This window comes from Etheostoma spectabile, unplaced genomic scaffold, assembly GCF_008692095.1.
Source record: "Etheostoma spectabile isolate EspeVRDwgs_2016 unplaced genomic scaffold, UIUC_Espe_1.0 scaffold00569390, whole genome shotgun sequence".
Lineage (NCBI taxonomy): Eukaryota > Metazoa > Chordata > Actinopteri > Perciformes > Percidae > Etheostoma > Etheostoma spectabile.
The window spans coordinates 394825-411928 of NW_022605103.1; the positions used below are offsets into that span (position 1 = coordinate 394825).

The 17104-nt window shown below is 38.6% G+C and overlaps 1 long non-coding RNA gene across 2 annotated transcripts; it reads left to right on the forward strand.

Annotated features, from left to right (window-relative positions):
• Positions 1-209: 209 nt before the first annotated feature.
• On the forward strand, positions 210-3418 carry LOC116684905 (uncharacterized). 2 transcript variants are annotated; one of them, XR_004330863.1, is made up of 3 exons: positions 210-299; positions 628-716; positions 3383-3418. It is a non-coding gene; the product is annotated as an uncharacterized LOC116684905 (long non-coding RNA). The 2 variants fall into 2 exon arrangements; XR_004330864.1 differs by having other exon boundaries at positions 3386-3396.
• Positions 3419-17104: the final 13686 nt, after the last annotated feature.

The following is a 17104-nucleotide window of genomic DNA, read 5'->3' on the forward strand; positions in this document are numbered from 1 at the left end:
TGTGGACTGTGTTAATAAAGCCTTTGTTGAAGCTTCCTACCACTCTGCATTTGGGTCCTCCTTCCTTAAACCGTAACAGAAAGGCTGTAATGGTGTTTTGAGCTAACGTTAGCAATCAAACAATCATAGACAGCTAAAACGTTTTTGACGTTTTAACGTTAGCCTTTAACACCCCAATGAGCATCGTCACTTGTTAACATCATTTAATGTTACTGAATTGGCCTGCTCAGAGGAAGAGGCGCTAATGATTCCAGAAAAGAGGAAGCCAAAGAAGAAGAACAACACAGACTTTGAAATGGGTAGATAATAAACTATTATTAAATCATATCCATCTATCAACAGTAAATATTCTAACCCTTAGGAAGTTGTTTTAGGTTACATTTTGTACCATATTTTGAATACACTTTGTATTCAAAATGTAACATTTTGTAACTCCTCGATACTGTGAATACAATGTTATTAAACTTTCTGTCTGTATACTTATATAACTACTATTCTATATAACTGTTGATCTGCTTTATTCTGGAATTTTTATTGATGCTTTTTGTCATTGCATCACTGAAAATGTTCCCACTGTGGGACTGATTAAGGATTTTTTTTTTTTAAGTGTATGTTTGTATTTTTCAGGTCTCTCAATAGCCATGATGACCAAGATTTTCAACAGGGAAATGTGGAAAGCTGCCATATTCCCAGTCATTTCTTTGCCAAATCATGTGGTAAGTTCACAAAAGTATTAATTGAAAATGGCAGTGGGAAGTAAAGAGTGGGCAACATGAAATGGCAATCATGGTGTCAAAAGTGTATACTTTTTGTAATTACCATGAAACCTTGATGTTAGCCCTTTTAGAGAAAATGTTATGGCATATTTTATGGGACGATGTATAACATGCTATTTAAAGCTTTCATTTAGAAAGTGATCTAAATACAAATATTCAGTATAGTGCTTTAACAGCGGTAGAGGCTAGATGGGATACAGCTACGGTGACAACAGTTAAGTTTGGCACCAAAACGACTAGTTAGGTTCAAGAAACCTGTGCTCATTTAAAATATAATCACTCATTACTTGGCTTATTATTACTGTAAGGTCTTAGGCTGAATCCCATTTCTCTATCGTACCCCTACCCCTTACCCCTAGGCCTTGGCCCTTGAAACCAAGTGGTGAGGGCTAGTGGTGAAAACATACCCCAATGAAATGGGACACCACTTGGTTACATCACCATACAGTATTGATCACAAACTTTTGTGGGTTTCATATGCACTTATATATTTTACAGTTATTTTATGTTCACTTTGGTGGTGCAGAGGGAGATGTTATCTGTGTAGTACTTAGGAGGGATGTGCGAGTACAGCATTATCTGTATCTGTTTACCACATTAATTATCTGTATCTGTACTCAAACTGGGCAGGGCCTAACCCGGAAGTGGGCAGATTTAACCCGGAAGTGGGTCAGGTTGTTTTGAAATGGGTGGGGCTTTAACCGGTATGTTATTTTAAGCATGCAATTGATATGGGTTGATCAGAAATTGTTATATTTATTGCTGATTAGAAAACTATTTCCATGACAGCATCAGCATTGAGCTTCAGATCAATGGAATGTGTTTGTGTGTGTATCTTAATTTTGTAATATTATTTATTTATACTGCAACTGCCTTTTATTTATTTTTTTATAAAACACAGCAAGAACGTTTCAGACACTCAAAAAAACTGGTTAGAACCAGCAGTCAGTTTTAAAAAAAACAAAAAAAACTCTGACAGTCAGAGATGCAACGCAAGTCGCATTCTGCGAAGCAGCATGTCTGAACAAACCCCACGGTTACCAGAAGTCTCCTGGTTACTAAGAACTAGTTTGAACTGAAGTATAAAACAAACCTGAAGCTTGAAGAAACCCTAAATGTTAACGAAAAAGCCCCGCGGACCTGAGGGAGAGGGAGAGAGACAGCTGTTCATTTCTCCCTGAGTGTGTGTGTGTGTGAGCAGAGCCGGTCGGACACCACAACAGAAGGAATCTGTGTGTGAAGGGAGGGGCGCTGGGACTAGCCTATCACAGAATAGTGTAGGGGAGGGGCGCTGGGACTAGCCTATCACAGAATAGTGTAGGGGAGGGGCGCTGGGACTAGCACTGTGACTAGCCTATCACAGAACGCAGACACAGGCAATGGAGACTTTTATTCAATCTGAGTACAGATATTGACTCGCATTACTCGTATAATACTTGTACTCTGTAAAAGTGCTTTATCCGTGTGTGTACACACTGCATGGTGTGTTGTACATCTGTTTCATTTATCACTGTTTTGAATTGATGTTCAGAAAAACTTTATTTCTTAACAAACATCTGTCTTTATTGACCAATAAATTAATCATAACTGGCAAAACATAAGTATATTATATTACAAAACCATTATCAACTATTTGAACCATAACTGACATGTCACATACATGAAGGCACTCAAATGTATAAAACTAAAAAAAAAGACACACAAGACACAAACAAACAACTAAACTACAGCTATTCTGATATTCCAGACCAGTCTGAAGCCAGTTGGCCAGTAACTTTTCCCTCACATTTCAGTGTCCCGTTTCATAACCAACAACAATGAACAAGTGCATGAACAGGAATTAATTACAAATAATTACAATAATACAGTACCAATACAATAATGAATGGCTACAACATGAACACATGATCTCCACATGAAAGTGGATCAGCTGCTGTGTGTCCTCCGGCGTCCCTGTGTGATACAGGACGGTATATAAAGCATGTATTGATGTCTCCAAAGCAAGTAGTGTTGTGCACTGATATCAAACAAAATTCTCTGCTAATGGTTAAAATTGTAGACATGCATGGAGTCCATGAAAAAATGCGGGACTGTTCATAATGTTATATTATATTTGAGGGTCTTTTACATGCTGTCTCAGCTAACGGTGTGCCGAATTAGCTGTTAGCTAAACTAACGTTAGCTTTTCGGTGGAGGCTAAAGGCAGACCGCTACTGTGGAACAGATTGTGCAGTGTCATAAATCCTCGTACATCATAATTATCATCTGCGCACGTGCAAACATCTTGCGCATGCGTAGGATGGATTGTGCAGGCAGAACGGATCATGTACCGACAGTATCCCTTCTACCGTAAACAGCCCACCACTGATCTTGAACTTCATCCAAAATGAAACTGCACAGACTGCAGCTCCCCCTACTGACCAAATGGCCTTACTGAGGAAAATTTAGCAGAGAATTTAAAAAAAAACAACTTACCTTACAATTATTACTCAACCACTTCTTAAAAACAAAGAAAAGAAACTCAAATTAAATTAGAAAAACTTCCATGCATTAAACAATACTTCTTTGAAAACGCACATATCCCAAATCTTTTGTTCTTGCCGCAGCAGCAGCAGCACAGCCGAGGAATTCTGCTTTCTTGAGTCCAAAGCCGAGAGGGATCAAGGACTTACCCGAATTGCAACAGACTGGAGAAGAGGCTATAGCAGAGACACCCTTTTTTTGCTACTGAAATAACTTACATTATGATAGACTGTGGACAATATAGTGTGACAATTAGTTTTTGTTCTTGCCGCAGCAGCAGCAGCACAGCCGAGGAATTCTGCTTTCTTGAGTCCAAAGCCGAGAGGGATCAAGGACTTACCCGAATTGCAACAGACTGGAGAAGAGGCTATAGCAGAGACACCCTTTTTTTGCTACTGAAATAACTTACATTATGATAGACTGTGGACAATATAGTGTGACAATTAGTTTTTGTTCTCCACCATGTACACACTGCTGTTAATGAGTGTGTAGTCAAAAGAGAGAAATACTGTATATTTCAGCCACTCCTACAGATTAAGACAAATAATTAATTTTCTTAAAGGTCCCATGACATGGTGCCGCTTGGACGCTTAAATATAGACCTTAGTGGTCCCCTAATACCATGTCTGAAGTCTATTTCCCAAAATTCAGCCTTGGTGCAGAATCACAGCCACTAGAGCCAATCCCACAATTAGCTTTTCTTAGTATGTGCCATTTCTAAGTCTGTAGCTTTTGAGGAAGAGGGCGCAAGGTGGAGGTTGGGGGTATGGCCTTGACCAACTGCCACTTTCCTCATCTGAAACCATGATGTCTCTCTCTCATGGGTGGGCCAAATTCTCTGGGCGGGCAAAGTAGAGAAAGAGGAAGTAGCCCTTTCTCTTACGACCTAATAAAGGGCAAGATTCCAGATGGCCCATCTGAGCTTTCATTTTCTCAAAGGCAGAGAAGGATATCCAGGGCTTGGTTTACATCTGTCACCATTGCCACTGGGGGACCAAAGGCATGCTGGGGGAGCTCATATTAATGTAAAAAAAAAACATAAAGTAAAATGTTCATGTCATGGGACCTTTAATAAATAAATCGTATTCTTTGCTCAATTGTTCAGTGTCTTTGGATTTAAATATCATTATCATGATCCCATAGTCATCCAAAAATTGAGAAAGTGACGTTTTTAAAACTGAAACAGGGTGCATTGGACATTTTGTTATGTGGGCAAGCGCCTTTTTATTACCACATATTTATAGACACGTCTCTATTGATTGGGTATCACCTGGAACACAGACAATAATCGAGAGACACACCCATCAAAAAAGAGAAAACATAACTGAAGCCGTTGCACATTGTTCTCAGGAAATGTGCATGCCCCAGCTCTTTAAAAAACACTGGTTTAACAGAGAATTATGGCCAAATTTTTAAGTTAATCTTAATCATTATAAATATGCGAGTACAGTCGATAGAAAAAAAAACAGCCAAATCGTTGCGGTTAACACAGAGTAGCTGCAGATGTCTGGGAACTTCCACTCAGCTAACGGCAGTTGTCAGGACAAGTTTTAGAGTGCCTTTGTGCCTCTTAACAGACACAAAATTTAATTAAAATGTCTGTGCAACATGAACAGGGCCCTTACGTGACAACAAGATGCATTTTCAACTCAGACATTGTTAACCTATCCTGCCTATCCTTCTGGTAGCTAACTCACCCTGTTAGCTGCTAGCTGCTTGCTGCCTTATGTTAAGTCATGTTTCTGTGATAATCATCCCTCAGCAGTTCTGTGTGTATTTGTAGGTCATCCATTTTGTGTGTGATTAATTGGCAGACTTGGCAATGTTGATCTGGGTCCCGGGGACGTTCCAGCGTAGTTATTCTTCCCTTGAAGTCGCACATCGACTTTTCAATAGCTTGAATAGTCTGGTCATGTCTGGCAATAGCTACATGGTTGGGAACAATTTGTGTTAAATTAGTGATAATCTCTTAGCCTTCGTGACAAGCTCGCCAAGTTCAAGTGGAAGTAAAGTGTGGAAAAAGTCTGATAAATGACAAGTGGCGACAGAGCTCTCCCGGTTTGCTGCCTACCCCATTGTTCAGCAAATCTGCAGATAACTTGTAATATATTGAGAAATAAACAGACAGAGTTTGAGGAAATCTGGATCCCTTCTTAACATTCCTTGAAAGTGTAGGTGCTAGCAGTGACATGCAGTCAGGGTAGGCAGGGTAGGCAGTGCCTACCTTGCCAAAATTCAAGCATAAAAATGTTTATTAAATAAATGTATTATAAATTTGTATTGTTACTGTTTATTCTTATGATTTACATGTGTGTTGTTCCAATTATTTAGAAGGTACGATGACAAATGTAGCAGTTACGCATAATCAAATAGAAAAAATGGCAGAATAAGCAGTGCCTTTACTGCCCATTCAAGCGATTAGCCATCCTCGATCCTGTATTCTTTAACATGTACGTCAAAAGGCACAACTCTGCCGTGCCTTTGTACGTAAATGTGTTATGCCAGTAATCGTCTCCGTTAGATATCAAACATGAACCAATTAAAATTGAGATATTACTGTCCCTTTGGGTAGCTGACGTCATTACACCAGCTACGTTGTAAGCGCAATCCCCGCGAAATTCAAAGTCAAAATAACAGCAGCGGTGTCCGCCGATATCACAGCGGTGAGGAATTTCTCTAAACTCGATTTTAATTCAAAAAAAGAACTAATAGCAAGATGGAGGTCTACGCCAGCCTTAAATGGACTACTGCAACAAAAGGGACAAATACTCGTCGCATCGTTTCAAACTGACTGGTTTGGAAGAAAAGCTGTGGCTATGTGGCCGTGCTAACAGTGAGCGGCGGGACCTCTACGGGGTCCTGGATCCGAACAACCTGCCCGCAGCTTTAACCAAGCAGGAAAAACCGTCAGCTCATATAATACCGGAAACTACAGCTTCGCACATTTTCCACCCTGAAACGGATCAAAACATCCTGTCGGAACCGGACCGGGCCAGCAGGTCTTTCAGCCCTCGCCGAGTCAGATACGATGCAAACTAAAGCGCCGTAAAGACGAGTTTTACAACGCTGTGATCGACGCCTTCACGAGAAAGCGTCGGATGGATTTTATGTACAAATCTACCGATTGGTGAGTCAGAAACTAATTTGGGTTTAGTGTGATTGAACTAATGCTGCTGCCATTTGCCTTCATATTCAGTTAAGCAGTGTGTGTTTTTATTGTTGCTGACTGTGACTGACAAACATAATTGGCCGCTGTGCAATAATTAGAACAAAGATGGTTTCATAACTTGCATTCGGATGCTGGACATTAACGTGTGTGTGTGTGTGTGTGTGAGAGAGAGAGAGAGAATATGTCACCCAGAGTATTTGTCTGAAATCTTAACTTTGCAGGAACACACTGTCATTGCGGTCTTCAAATCAGCTGGTTTTAGAAGTCCTAAGGTCCAGGTATAAACGGTGGGGGGGTCAGGCTTTTGCGGTTGCTCCCCCGAGACTCTGGAACAAGTTACCCCCCCCCCCGATATTCACACTGTTACAGATGTCGCTCTTTTTAGGTCCAAACTCAAGACATATCTGTTGAATCAGGCTTTTAATATGTAGCTGTGGTGGGACAGTTTCATTCTTTTATTTCTTTGAGACCTTTTCTGATTTTACTGTTTGCTATGTTCACTCTTTCTATTGGATGATGTCATTATACTCATTCTTTTAAGCACCGTAGCCTGCTGGTTGCTGTAAATTGTTATATAATTACATTAGATTGATTTTGATTGATAGATTAATTGGAAATGTCTTGCTATTGACCGCGCGTGGGTGCCGCGCTTGTGCGTAACGTTTTGATTATTAGCCTAAACAATAAATTAGGTAATCTGCATTTCATAACTCAGTGCCTACCCTCTTACTGACATCACCGTACGTCACTGGGTGCTAGAGATATCTTAGATTTATATTTAATCACAGGAATGGCATTGTGAGTACTACCTAACAACCTTCATTCAATTTTCCGTATTTAGCCTACTATTTATTTACTTTTTGATTTTGGTGCCGTTATTTATTTTTTTGCCATGTCATGCATTGTTTTGTTACATTATTGTATTAGTGCATTACTGTGTAATCGTGAAGTGTCTACTGGGTGGATGGGAACAGTTCAAAGTTGATATTTGCACGTATAATAGAAAACCTGTTTTTTTTAATAATGTTTATTAGTTATGTACCAAAGTAATTTAATGTAGCTGTGATAAAAACTCTTTCAAAAACACTCTTGATCCTGATATCATACTACACCCTTATTTCTAATCTCCCCTTTCTCTCTAAGGTCCTTGAAAAGGTAGTTGCTTTCAGTTATGTGACTTTTTACATAACAGTAGTTTATTTGAGGATTTTCAGTCAGGATTTAGAATGCACCATAGAACTAAAAAGGCACTGGTGAAAATTACAAATGACCATCTAATCGCTTCAGACAAGGCACTAGTCTCCGTACTTGTCTTACTAGATCTTAGTGCTGCTTTGTTAGCTCACGTTAGATTGTGGACCAGAGCCCACATCAGTTTTTATTCCTTTGAAATAGAACTTGTTGGGTAACTATTACATTTTCAATTTTGGAATTTGAATTTATATACAGTATATATACTGTATATCTATATACATAAAAAACGTGCATGCAGCCTGAAATTCACTGTGGTGTTTTGTAGGGATTAAGCTGCTAGCTTAATCAATGTTCAATGAAGCATTGTTGAAAAGCACCGAAGCTTCGTAAGGCTTTGATTATTGTGTTCATTATATTTCATATCACATGACATATGCACTACTGTAACCTTTTACCAGCAAAAATATTAAATAAACAAATGAAAAATGTGGTGATGTCATCACTGGGGTACTGTCATGTCACCGCCCATATTGAGGTGATGCGGTTATTGTCACAGCCTTACCAGAGTGTCACAACTGGTAATCATGAACACACAGAATATAGACAGATGGAGGGACAGACCTGGCCAAAATGTGTGTTGTCAAGGGAAATGCCAGATTGCTGATCAAACAGAGGATCACATCTTTATGCATGTGTGGTGTGGATATAAGTGGATGTGTCAGTGAATGATGAATGACCAGGGGAATGTGCTGAATCCCTGAAGTCTTATACAACCTTATACAACCAGCCCAATCCCCCATCCATCTGAGCCTCCCTCATCTGTCAGGAAAAAGCCATGGTTATTCCATTTCTTTATTACAAACTAGGATGTGGTCCTCCCAGTATACTGTACAGCAGTCCAAATAGTTACCAGCTACTTCAGAAAACGCCCATTTTTTATGTCTGAGTGCATGTTGTATCTCCAATCTGTGTGGGCTTAATATGAGAAGGGTCATGCTTGGAGACTGTGCTGTGCTCGGGAAAGCCACAAAGGGAGACAAAGACAAGGCCTCCGTCATCATTAATCATAGTCAGTGGGCAAGGCTTGCCCAATCTGCATGACCAGGGCAGTGACAAATGCCACTATTGGACTGGGGCGTCGCATCTCCCCGACTTCATTTCCCGTTAATGTCACATTCATCACAACTGGCCCTGTCCTGCCATGTCGGAAGAGATGAGAGCGGTCATGGGTAAGAATTAATTGGAAGGACAAGAGTGAGTTGATAGGCTAGAACCAGCGTCTGGGCACAGGAAGAGTCCCCAACTTGCAGAGGAGTGAAGTTGTTTTGGTGTTAGCTGATAGAACTCTATTTACAAATGATTTTAATCAATGATATTCAAACTTAATAAGAGATTGTATGATGATACAATTGTTTTTTATCTACCAATCTAAGTGATGACACATCTTTGTGCATGATTCCTTCTGGATGGATTAAGTTCGGGCAATACTCAGTGAAGTACTACTGCCCTCTGGTGATGAATCCTCTCTTGACAAATATGTGAAACCCAACACAGGTTCATCACTGTCTCTATTTCAACAAGAGAATAATTATGCTATTATTAAGTAAATGTCTAATTATTATTTCATTTCTATCTACAGTATTACAAGATTATTATGAGAATTGTCACGTGATGTATCACTAATACATCAAAAAGGATAAATTCTATAACGCTATAGTGACATTATAAACTTTTTTTTCTCTCTCTCTTCTCGCCAGAGAAGAACTGTGACATTCATCCCAATATTATGTAAAATTATTCTGCTTTTTATGTAAACATTTATATTACATTTATGTAAGTTTAACTTCATGCATTATTCCACAAATCGTTGGATCATAATTTTGGACATTGAACATATTTCTTAAAATTAGGAACATTTCCCAATTCCTTGGTCAATGGTTTGCAAATTCCATTTAATTTTAAACACGGTACAGCTAATTTTAAAACATACATATTTTAAAATAAGCTGGACTGTTACAGTGAAGCAGTCCTTGGCAATATAATTAAAAGGCTTAAAAGGCTCCAACCAACTGTGCCAACTGTGTGCTAAATTTCTATAAAGACAAATCAGGTGAGTGGAGACCAAATCTTAATGGGTTAATTTTCTCTCCCTGTCTAAAAGTAATAGAGCAACATGTTCCTTGTGTTAATTAGTTTAAATAAGAATTGCAGAGTTCTTTCAGGGAACTCTGTTTAGAGTACTAGTACAGTGCCTGTTCAAAATGTGCCTGTTTGGAACGTGCCGATTGCTGCTTGTAGCATTCTCCAGAACCAAATAGTATCCCAAAAAGGACCCAAAACCACTTTAAATGCAACTCCACTGTACAGCCTGCTACTGACTTACAGTGTAGTTCTACATCAGAGGTAGACATTTACCTGACAAAGAAGTTGCAGATTAAAAATTTAATCACACAAAATATCACAATTAAAATAGGAAATAATCAGACTCATGGACTCATGGCAGTGCTCTACCTATATGGCCTGCTGTGAGAACTAAGCAGCAAAAAGCTGCGTTAATCAACCTCAAGAACTAGACTGAGGAGAGACTCACAAGCTATGTTTCCATCCACATGTTTTATCCAAATTAAGAGATATCGAATGAAAAATGCCTTATAGAAACAGTAAAATGTGATGGAATTACATGAATATCGACTCAAAGGGAATATGTTCAGTTTCATTGGATTTTATCTTGATCGATGTACGGCTAATAAATGCTGATGGCATTATTTGCCAAATAAATAATGAATTGCAATTAAGTTTTAGGTCATTTTATGGTTCTAACCTGCCACAAAACGAAGAAGAAGTTTTAGTTAATTTCCGCCCAGTATTTACGCTTTACGTACGCTATTTACGTTTGCCCACATGACAGGTGTCAACAAAGACAGATGTAAGTAGACGAATGAGGAGACAAGAGACCTTTTGAATTTAATTGAGCAAATGAGCAAAATATAAGGGCTATTTTAGATGGCAAAAATCGAAAAAATGCCAAAATTTATCAGGAACACGCAAAGGAAATGGGCTACAAATGTTACGACAAGCCGTGGGACGTCTTCCGGAGTAAATGGAAGGCACTCAAACAGCGAGACATGTCTCAAAAAAGAGTTGTCTCGCAGCGGTGCCGGAGGGAAAATGCAAGCCAAGTGTGTTGATAGCGTTGTTTTCTTATTATAGCTTAATACGTTGCTATCAGCTGGTACATAAGTATGGGGCGCCGTTTGTAAAGCAGCTCATGCTGAAAATAACAGCAACATTTTGTCACATTTAGCTTAAAATAATGTTTAAAAAACTGGTACGAAATTTTGAGGGTCACTTTCTTGCACATTTACAACAATATTTGTCAACTTGGAAATATTTTAAATAGTTAAATCCAAATATAATAAATGTTACACCTCAATGTTAAATGTTATATCTAAATGTTAAATCTAAATCTAAATGTTAAATCTAAATCTAAATGTTAAATCTAAATATTAAATCTAAATCTAAATGTTAAATCTAAATATTAAATCTAAATCTAAATGTTAAATCTAAATATTACATATTAATCTAAATGTTAAATCTAAATCTAAATGTTAAATCTAAATGTTTCGGGTGAAACTAAATATTTAGCTAATATGCAAATTAAAAAATGCTGGTAACCGGTAAAGCTCAAGAAGGTCAGTGTATGTTTATAGTGTCAAATAACGAATAAAAATCATCTCATCCGGGGAAATGGACTCTTAAACTTGGATAAACGTGATAATAACTGCCTAAAATAATAAACACAGTTGGAGAAACTGTATTTGAAGAGTACTTTGAGTTTTTAGTGTCACTTTTATGAATGGTGTGGGAATTATGAAGTGTTGCCACTATAGCCAGTCACCGGGGGGGGCTCACTTTGACTGATCTGTCATGTTCGTTTGCATTAAGGCCAGCTAGAGCCTATCCCCGCCAAGGTACAGTAAGCTACTGTCGGCCATGGTCACACTGCGAAATGTCCAACGAATCAGCGTTAGCCGAGAACATCGGCAGAGCTAGTAGAGATTTGCTACTACCTTGACAACAATCAGATGCTAGCTACGTGTTTTGGAAAACATGCTTACCGAGGTAGCCTGCGGTGGCCCTGAGGCTGTTGCTGTCGCTGTTGAATAAGTTTGTACAGCCACCGGGATGGCTCTGCCGATGTTCTCGGCTAACGCTGATTCGTTGGACATTTCGCAGTGTGACCATGGCCAACAGTACCGTGCCTTGTCGGGGGCGGGCGGGGATAGGCTCTTGCTGACCTTAATGCAAGCAAACGTGACAAACCAGTCAAAGTGAGCCCCCCCTCGTGGCTGGCTATAGTGGCTATAAGTCTGACACCATTCATAAAAGTGACACTAAAAACTCAAAGTAGGCTACTCTTCAACTGTGTTTATTATTTTAGGTAGTTATTATCACGTTTATCCAAGTTCAAGAGTCCATATCCCCGGATTAGATGATTTTTATTCGTTATTTGACACTATAAACATACACTGACCTCCTCGAGCTTTTATTTTGGTACTTCCGGTTACCGGCATTTAATTTGCATATTAGCTAAATATTTAGTTTCACCCAAAACATTTAAATTTAACATTTAGATTTAGATTTAACATTTAGATTTAATATTTAGATTTCACATTTAGATTTAGATTTAGATTTCACATTTAGATTTAGATTTAGCATTTAGATTTAATATTTAGATTTAACATTTAGATTTAACATTTAGATTCAGATTTAACAGTTAGATTTAGATTTAACATTTAGGTGTAACATTTAATATTTGGATTTAACTATTTAAAATATTTCCAAGTTGACAAATATTGTTGTAAATGTATAAGAAAGTGACCCTCAAAATTTCATACCAGTTTTTTAAACATTATTTAAAGCTAAATGTGACAAAATGTTGCTGTTATTTTCAGCGTGAGCCGCTTTACAAACGGCGCCCCATACATAAGCACTATTATAACTTGTGCAATATTGATCATTTGTTGGTAGATTGCACGGTCTATTTTGTCTAGCAAACTTTGTTTGCGAATGCTGTGCGATTCAGTGCGAAAGTGAATGGAAAAAATTTCTCAAATCAATTCAAAATACCAATTTGTTCGCAAAACAGCATGTGACGTCATTGCGTACAGGTTTTTCTTTGTTTTGAAGCTGTTGGATGGAAACACACTTTCACCAGCTTTATTTTAGAGCTTTTTTTACTGAACTTCAGATAATTTGATTGACAAGTTGATGGAAACATAGCTACATTCAGCCGGGCTCTGGACTGTGAGAACTTTAATAGCACCAAAAAGTTTATTGCAGTCAAAGTTGGTAAACCTACCCCACCTCTGCTGTACAGCAACACAGCAGGCTGTTGAGGCTGGGTGCTGCATCAGCATGCTGTTTTTTTTTACGTCAATTTTTTCTTCAACCGTTATTGTTTGGCTGTTTAGTTTTATTCACAGTTTTTTTTTTTTTGAAAATATGTTTATTGATTTTCAAGAAATGAACAAGGAAAGGGGAGAGGGAAAACAGAAAATAAAAACCTGACAAAAAAACAAACAGACCTAAATTTACTGAACATAAAGAACACAGCACATCAAGGATTACAATAATGTTCCATGGTCATGGTAAGGATGGATACTATAAACAAAAACATCTTGAGATAAAGTTAAACATATAGATATTTTCAAATCACACAAATTTTCACAGTGAGGTCTTATAAAATAGTTAACGTCTAAGGGTTCACATTTTTAAGATGATTCAGTATCGGGTCCCATATCTTCTCAAACTTGTCTCCTCTGTCTTCATTATAAAATCTCAGTCTTTCCAGATGCAAAGTATTTGAAAGTTCTCGCAGCCACAAACTAAATGAAGGCACAGAATCCATTTTCCATACATGTAGAATTAACTTTTTTGCAATCACCATCCCAAATTGAATAGCTCTTCCTTCAGATTTATTGATCGAGTGGAGGACACTTGTGGCACCCGGGATTGCTACCAAGGGGCAGGGTACCAGATTCCTACCAAAAGCCTCAGAAAAGAAAAGAAAAATGCACTTCCAATATGAATGAAGTTTACTACATGCCCTGAAAGAATGTGCTAGAGTACCTATCGTCCCAGATAGGTACTCTAGCACATTCTTTACATCGGTTGCATACTGGTGAGATATCAGGGTAAAATTTGTGTAACTTTTCTCTTGAATAATATAATCTATGGAGCGTTTAAAAATGTATCAGATTGTGTCTAGTATTACCTGAACACCTTTGCACATTACGTAGACATTCTCCCCAAATTTCGTCATTTAATTCCATATTCAACTCCTCTGCCCATGCCCGTTTATACACCTCTGTGTTTATCGGAGCTCCACCGTGAAGCATACGAAGGAAAGCAGAGATTGCCCCTCTGGAGCCCGGTTCAAATTTGTTAATTGCCTCAAGGGTATCATGTTTATTCAGAACTTCAAAGTTTGGTATGTTTTTTTTGACAAAATCTCTAATTTGCAAAAACCTGAAAAAACTTGAGGCCGGTATTCTATATTTGGCTTACAACTGCCCAAATGAGGCAAAATTTCCCCCAATATACAAATCACTTACGCTTGTAATGCCTTTCTGCTTCCAAGCAGAAAAAGCAATACCATTTAGGCCAGGTACGAAAGCATGATTTTCACAAATAGGAGTATCAGTATATACTCTCGGCGCCTTGATATGGAGCTTTATTTGCTCCCATATGCGCATGGTGCCATTGATTACAAAGCTAATACCATAGTGTGACTTACTAACTTTGATGGGGCTGTTGAGCATGGCCAGAAAAGAAGTCTTGTTACAAGGCATTCGTTCTATGCACAGCCAAGCAGGGCAGGAATAAGAAGAGGAGGGGGGTCCTTTTCTCCACCAGGCAAGTAAAGACAGTACATTTAAAAATTCGGTAAAGCAAAGCCTCCAACATTTTTTGGTTTACATAGATGTTTCTTGGAGATCCTGATGGCTTTGTAGTTCCAAATAAAAGGAGCAATAATTGAATCCAATTGTTTAAAGTAGTACTGGGCAATGTAACATGGAAGAGACTGGAAGAGATGCAAAAAACGTGGCAGTGCAACCATCTTAATTGCATTGATCTTACCAACAAGAGAAATAGGAAGAGTCTTCCAAAATTGTATACTCTGTTTAAGTTGCTCAATCTTTTAAGCCCAATTTTTCCGTAAAAGGTCATCAGGGTCTTTAGTCACAGTTATACCAAGATATGAAAAGTCTTTAAAAGCTTTTTTAAAAGGGGTAGACTGTACAAATGTCATATCGGCTTGGTTGGAAATTGGCATTAATTCACTTTTATCCCAGTTAACAGAAAATACGGAGAATCTGCCAAAATTACTAATTAAAGACAAAAGATGAGGTATTGAGGCTTGAGGGTGGGAAATGAATAAAAGAATGTCATCCGCATACAGTGAAATATGATGCTTTTGTCCATAAATGTTGATGGGAGAAATTAGACGACTTTGTCTAATACTGATTGCTAGCGGTTCAATAATAATTGCAAACAGGAAAGGGGAGAGGGGACATCCCTGACAAGTTCCACGACCGATTGTAAAAGGGCTTGAGACCTTTTGGTTGGTTATAACAGAGGCGGTAGGGTGTGAATAGATAATCTCAATCCACTTCATAAAGGATGGCCCGAAACCAAATTTTTTAAGCGTAAACAACATATAGGGCCATTCCACCTGATCAAATGCATGCTGTGCATCTAAAGAAATTATTACCGTCTCTTCAGTGTGTTCTGTATACAGAATATGAAACAGGCAGCGCAAGTTAAAGTACATATGCCTACCTGGCATGAACCCTGATTGGTCAGGATGAATAATGGAACAAATGTGCTCCTTTAATCTATTGGTTAAAACTTTCCCAAGAATTTTTGTTTCGATAGGTAGCAGGGAGATAGGGCGATACGAAGAGACCTGATTGGGGTCGCGTCCAGGTTTGGGTATAAGCAAAATATTGGCCTTATATAAAGTGGGAGGCAACCTCGAGCTCACCAGCGAGTGATTCAGCATTCGTAAGATAAGTGGGGAAAGTTTATGACTTAGTACCTTAAAGAATTCGATACTAAAGCCATCTGGTCCTGCTGCCTTGTTGTTGGGGAGAGAGGAAATCACTTCTTTTACCTCACTCAAATTGATGACTGCATCCAGTGAGGAGGAAGATTCCCTTGACAAACTAGGCAGTTGCAGATCATCAAAAAAATCCTCTACAACCCCTGGATCAGATCCACCCTGCGACTGATAGACCTTTTCATAAAAATCAGCAAAACAGTCATTGATTCTCTTTGGATCTGTCAGGGGAGTCCCATCATTCCCCTTGATAGAGTGTATGGACCTGGAAGCCTGAGATTGTCTTAACTAGGGGTGATCCGAGTATCCGGCTGAAACGAGTATCCGGTACGGATAAAGCACTTTTGCCGAGTACAAGTATTATACGAGTAATATGAGTCAATATCCGTGCTCGGAGTGAATAAAACTCCTCAACTGGCCGCGCAGCGTTCTGTGATAATCAGCTTCAGGTTTGTTTTTAACTTTGGTTTGTAGTACTTACATAGTAACCAGTAGATTTCTGGTGAACGTGGGTTTCAGACGTGTTGCTTGGTTTAAATGCAACTCCCGATGTGTCTCTGCCATCGGAGATTTTTTTTTTTTTTTACTGTCAGCTGCCCCCCCGCCCCCCCTCTCTCTATGTCTCTCTCTTACTCACACACACACACACACACACACACACACACACACATATATATACCTGGTGTGGAAATAAAAAAAATAAAAAAGAACCAAAAAAAAAAAAAAATCACACTGATCATAAAAAAATAAAAAGTTAAAAAAAGAAAGTTATATTGAGTATGAAAACTCTTGTTCATTACATTTTACTTCATAATTGCAACCGCATGTGTTGTATTCATTGTTGCAAAACGTTCTGTAGTTTGTTTGTTACCATGACAACACCACTGATCTGAAGCTCAATGCTGATGCTGTCATGTAAATAGTTTTCAAATCAGCAATAAATATAACAATTTTTGATCAACTCATCAATTGCATGCTTAAATAACATACCGGTTAAAGCCCCGCACATTTCAAGAGAACCCGACCCACTTTCGGGTTAAATATGACCACTTCCGGTTTAGGCCCCGCCCAGTCCGAGTACGGATCCGGATCCGGATAATTCATGTGGTAAACAGATACAGATACAGATAATGCTGTACTCGCTCATCCCTAGTCTTAACTGGCGGGCAAGTAACCTTCGGGTTTTATCACCAAACTCAAAATACTTTTGCCGTACTTGGGCCAGTAAACGTGAGATATTTTTGGACAATATAGAATCCTGTCTAAAAATGATGCAGAAAAACTAGTCCATGCATTTGTTACTTCTAGGTTGGATTA